Consider the following 6,147-nt stretch of genomic DNA (forward strand, 5'->3'; position numbering starts at 1 on the left):
TGCAATACTTTCTTTTCATATTAATGCCGACCCAATTACTTGAAAATCTTTCTGGCTTACGTTTCCTCTTTTCCCTTGGTTTCGTTCTTGTTGCTCCTTCTCCCGATTCTACCAGTAATCGTATGTTTCCTCTGTTATTACACCATATGCTCCGGAGGACCTTCACTGACCTCTTGAGATTTTTTGTCGACCAGCCCAGCTCCATAACGACACTCTCCCAGAAAGCTTTTGATGGTGATGAGGTAACCGTCACCTTTTTTCTCACTGACGAAATTGCGGCAGAGATCTTGGCATACTCGGTACACGCAGGTCGTCCTCGCTTGTGAGCACCGCCCTTTAGCTGAGAGAAATCCCTTGTCGGTGATCGTTCCAGGAAATGTTCGTGTGACTCTTTCTATAAAAGGATAAATTGTATCGCAGGTTATTTATCATTTCGGTTCTTGTTTCGTACCACATTCGCATGACTACACAGCAGCTTCACTTAAATGAAACAAATTTTGCACACATTGTAATAAATGATAACTGAAAATCAGGTAAATACTGCTTTCAGGCCGATAGTATACGGTCATTTCTTCTCCCCTTCAGGCTTCAGGGCGTAATAGACGTAATAAAAAGAATATTTCAGTGGGATTTGAAAGCAGCTTCTAATTGTAACGCTGCCTTCGACCTCGGATGTTATGCTGATACATGCAGTGAATTCACCTTTACTTTCGGAGAAAGATAAAGAAGGGATAGGGCATATTCCTCTGGGCCGAAAACATGCAGGGTTAGGGTATGGATTGAAGCTGAAACACTTAATACCAGAACCGGTTCTCTGTGTTTGCATCTGTTTATGTACTAGTACGTACAACGTGAAATATGTTACAAACACTGAATGTGCACCCGGGACCTTGGTGGAGAGCATGGCTCTCGCCGCTATAAATTTGCGTCGTGACCTTAACGGGGCACTCTATAACCAGCGCCGATATAAACTTAGCGGCTCACATTGACTCGCGCCGCTATATATGACCTTGCGCCGCGCACCGACTAGCAACGCCATGATCGTGGCGGCGCACAATCACAGCTCAGAATTCAGGCGATCAAATAGCCAGTACAGCAGAGGGAATAGAGGGGGAACCACGCGACAACCACGTTAGACAAACCGACGCGCCCTTCTTCACTACAACTCACCTCCCGCACCCAAAACACTAATCCAAATGTAATTCCAATTGCAAAAGCCAATGAAAGGTCTAAAAATTTCATTCAAAACGAAGCGTTATCTTTATGGTAGTGAACTGACTATAGCCACGCGTTGATAATCAAAGTTTGGTAAAAGAACCTCGTTGGGAAACCACTAGCATTCAATTGATAAAAAAATGCTCACCGGACGTTCGTCGCCATGATTCTGAGTTGGCCGTTTGAAGCGAATTGGCGTTGTATTAAACCCACTTGCCGTAATTGCGTGGTTCCATTGAACCTCCAAGCAATCTTCCTTTCCACCAGTGCGTTCTCCCATTTCCGTCGTTACCTGGTACGAGAAAGTTGAGTATAGGTCGATACATAAACAACCACACATATTACATATATATATATATATATATATATATATATATATATATATATATATATATATATATATATATATATATATATATATATATATATATACATATATATATATATATATATACATATATATATATATATATATATATATATATATATATATATATATATATATATATATATATATATATGTGTGTGTGTGTGTGTGTGTGTGTGTGTCGCTCACCATTTCTTGGAGTTAAGGATCAACCTTTTTCTTTCTTTCGAATGCACGAGGTATATGCCTTTAAGTCATTTTTTTACTATACTTTGCCTCTCCTCATTCTTGAAATTTGTACGCAGTACATATGACAAATAGTGCATTTGGAGATGTTGTTCAGTTGGTGGTGTATTTTAACGGAAAATTTAACATTAGGCTGGACACTATATGCACATTAGAACATGGGCTACTTGTTTTGAGGTATAATGCCTGTGTCAAATGTTATGCCTATATAAATATAGTGAGCCAGAAGTTAAAGCAGCTAAGGTCCAGGAATTTCGTTTTCATGAACAATTTGCTAATGACTTTTATTTTACTGGCAAGATTAAAAAAAAACAAGCTGTCGCAGAGACATCAGTAAGCAGATATGGTATATGTGCCACTTTAAGAAAAGATCAATATATATCACGTTAACTTCACTATACGGGACAACAATATTAGATCCATATGGCTGTCATATTCTAGCATTACAAAATTACTATCATATTCTAGCATTACAAAATACTTCAGGTTCTTGGCGACTACGTTGCGTTAGATAGTGTAAAACCGCCTATACACCCCCATTTCATCTCAACAGTGAGTAATACTGTATAGAAACCAACCATAGCCTTAAAGGAATACCAATTATACAAAACCATGATTTTAACATCAGTCAATACTACAAGGTATAACCACTTTCAATAATTAATTCACAAGGGAATACAAATATTGGCAGAAACTATAACTAATCTATGTACTATGAAGGAAAAACTGAATGACTGATTACAACAAGTATGTTAATGATCCTATTCAGCAGATAAATCAACTTACGCCAAGATATGCGGCATGAACTTCTAACCCCTAAAAGGGAATATGGTAAGAGAGTTACAAACACATACACACAGCGTATGGTCAAGTTAGTGCAATACAAAACTTAAGAACCATTAATTGTGTTTGTTATAAGCCTTCTTCACTCTGTATCATTGTAGGATATCTTTAATAGGCCAAATTGACGTTATATTTGTCAACTAAAGAGTTCCACAGAATTATAAATATAAAAACCTGTCCATTTTACACACAATTAACACATTTAAAACTGGGCAATGATTTTAAAGTACTTTCTCCTTTCAGGTTGGCATATAGACATGTAGCTAATATCTCAATATATATATATATATATATATATATATATATATATATATATATATATATATATATATTCGTTAATTTGAAGTAAAATAGGGCCTATATATATATAGAACAACGACATTTCAGATGAATTATAATTTGTACAACTTTTGCGATTGGGCGCTCCCAATCTACGAAAAGCATGTATCTCCTATGAAACCAGTTAACTTTAAACATTCCTTACTAAGACCAATTCAAGGCAAAAACTAGCTACCAAGTGATATCAGGTTTATTAAATGCATTCCGTATGGGTTTTTTCACGTAATGATATAGACATGATAAAGTAAGAAGATGGAAATAACATAAAATGAAAGCCACGATTTGCTCTGATTACTTACGGATATGTCGGAGGATATTTTTTCTTCCTGTTGCTTGATAAGTCATCCCATCATACCTCTACATCCTCGTCATCTGGCGTTTGGTATCGCACTTTCGTTAACATTGGATTTATTCATTAACAACTAAAATATCGAGTAGAAACGGCTTGCTCCGCTAGGGGAAAGTGCTTCCATATTACTGACCACATCTATTTTAAGTATTTAGTGTAGCACTATCTGTTCATTGAGCTATTGAGGGCGCTGCCGGAATCCGCCTGCTGCTGGTAGTAGACCCACTTCGATTGTCATGAAAAGTCATGAAAATGAAAGAATAATGTCCCCTACATTCATTTATGATGGTCATTTGATGGCACAAAAATTATCACGGGGTTATATTGAGCAATTAATGGGGGTTGTCATTTTTGCTGTTTTCGCTCTTTAGTGTAGTATTTTGCATTGAGCCGGTGAGGGCGCTGCCGGAATCCGCCTGCTGCTGATAGTAGACCCCCTTCGATTGTCATGAAATGTCGTGAACATGGAAGAATAGTGTCCCCTACATATATTGAGGGTGGTCATTTGATGGCACAAAAATTATCACGGGGTTATATTGAGCAATTAATGGTGGTTGTCATTTTTGCTGTTTTCGCTCTTTAGTGTAGTATTTTGCATTGAGCCGGTGAGGGCGCTGCCGGAATCCGCCTGCTGCTGATAGTAGACCCCCTTCGATTGTCATGAAATGTCGTGAACATGGAAGAATAGTGTCCCCTACATATATTGAGGGCGGTCATTTGATGGCACAAAAATTATCACGGGGTTAAATTGAGCAATTAATGGGGGTTGTCAGTTTTGCTGTTTTCGCTCTTTAGTGTAGTATTTTGCATTGAGTCGGTGAGGGCGCTGCCGGAATCCGCCTGCTGCTGCTGATAGTAGACCCCCTTCGATTGTCATGAAATGTCGTGAACATGAAAGAATAGTGTCCCCTACATATATTGAGGGTGGTCATTTGATGGCACAAAAATTATCACGGGGTTAAATTGAGCAATTAATGAGGGTTGCCATTATAGCTGTTTTCGCTCTTTAGTGTAGTATTTTTGCATTGAGCCGATGAGGGCGCTGCCGGAATCCGCTGCTGCTGATAGTAGACCCCCTTCGATTGTCATGAAAAGTCATGAAAATGAAAGAGTAGTGTCCCCTACAGTCATTTATGATGGTCATTTGCTGGCACAAAAATTATCACGGGGTTAAATTGAGCAATTAATGGGGGTTGTCATTTTTGCTGTTTTCGCTCTTTAGTGTAGTATTTTTGCATTGAGCCGATGAGGGCGCTGCCGGAATCCGCCTGCTGCTGGTAGTAGACCCCCTTCGATTGTCATGAAAAGTCATGAAAACGAAAGAGCAATGTCCTTTACATTCATTTATGATGGTCATTTGATGGCACAAAAATTATCACGGGGTTAAATTGAGCAATTAATGGGGGTTGCCATTATAGCTGTTTTCGCCCTTTAGTGTAGTATTTTTGCATTGAGCCGATGAGGGCGCTGCCGGAATCCGCCAGCTGCTGATAGTAGACCCCCTTCGATTATCATGAAATGTCGTGAACATGAAAGAATAGTGTCCCCTACATATATTGAGGGTGGTCATTTGATGGCACAAAAATTATCACGGTGTTATATTGAGCAATTAATGGTGGTTGTCATTTTTGCTGTTTTCGCTCTTTAGTGTATTATTTTGCATTGAGCCGATGAGGGCGCTGCCGGAATCCGCTGCTGCTGATAGTAGACCCCCTTCGATTGTCATGAAAAGTCATGAAAATGAAAGAATAATGTCCCCTACATTCATTTATGATGGTCATTTGATGGCACAAAAATTATCACGGTGTTATATTGAGCAATTAATGGGGGTTGTCATTTTTGCTGTTTTCGCTCTTTAGTGTATTATTTTGCATTGAGCCGATGAGGGCGCTGCCGGAATCCGCCTGCTGCTGATAGTAGACCCCCTTCCATTATCATGAAATGTCGTGAACATGGAAGAATAGTGTCCCCTACATATATTGAGGGTGGTCATTTGATGGCACAAAAATTATCACGGGGTTATATTGAGCAATTAATGGTGGTTGTCATTTTTGCTGTTTTCGCTCTTTAGTGTAGTATTTTGCATTGAGCCGGTGAGGGCGCTGCCGGAATCCGCCTGCTGCTGATAGTAGACCCCCTTCGATTGTCATGAAATGTCGTGAACATGGAAGAATAGTGTCCCCTACATATATTGAGGGTGGTCATTTGATGGCACAAAAATTATCACGGGGTTAAATTGAGCAATTAATGGGGGTTGTCAGTTTTGCTGTTTTCGTTCTTTAGTGTAGTATTTTGCATTGAGCCGGTGAGGGCGCTGCCGGAATCCGCCTGCTGCTGATAGTAGACTCCCTTCGATTGTCATGAAATGTCGTGAACATGAAAGAATCGTGTCCCCTACATATATTGAGGGTGGTCATTTGATGGCACAAAAATTATCACGGGGTTAAATTGAGCAATTAATGAGGGTTGCCATTATAGCTGTTTTCGCTCTTTAGTGTAATATTTTTGCATTGAGCCGATGAGGGCGCTGCCGGAATCCGCTGCTGCTGATAGTAGACCCCCTTCGATTGTCATGAAAAGTCATGAAAACGAAAGAATAATGTTCCCTACATTCATTTATGATGGTCATTTGCTGGCACAAAAATTATCACGGGGTTAAATTGAGCAATTAATTGGGGTTGTCATTTTTGCTGTTTTCGCTCTTTAGTGTAGTATTTTTGCATTGAGCCGATGAGGGCGCTGCCGGAATCCGCCTGCTGCTGATAGTAGACCCCCTTCGATTATCATG

The sequence above is a fragment of the Apostichopus japonicus genome, chromosome 22, assembly GCF_037975245.1.
Source record: "Apostichopus japonicus isolate 1M-3 chromosome 22, ASM3797524v1, whole genome shotgun sequence".
NCBI lineage: Eukaryota > Metazoa > Echinodermata > Holothuroidea > Aspidochirotida > Stichopodidae > Apostichopus > Apostichopus japonicus.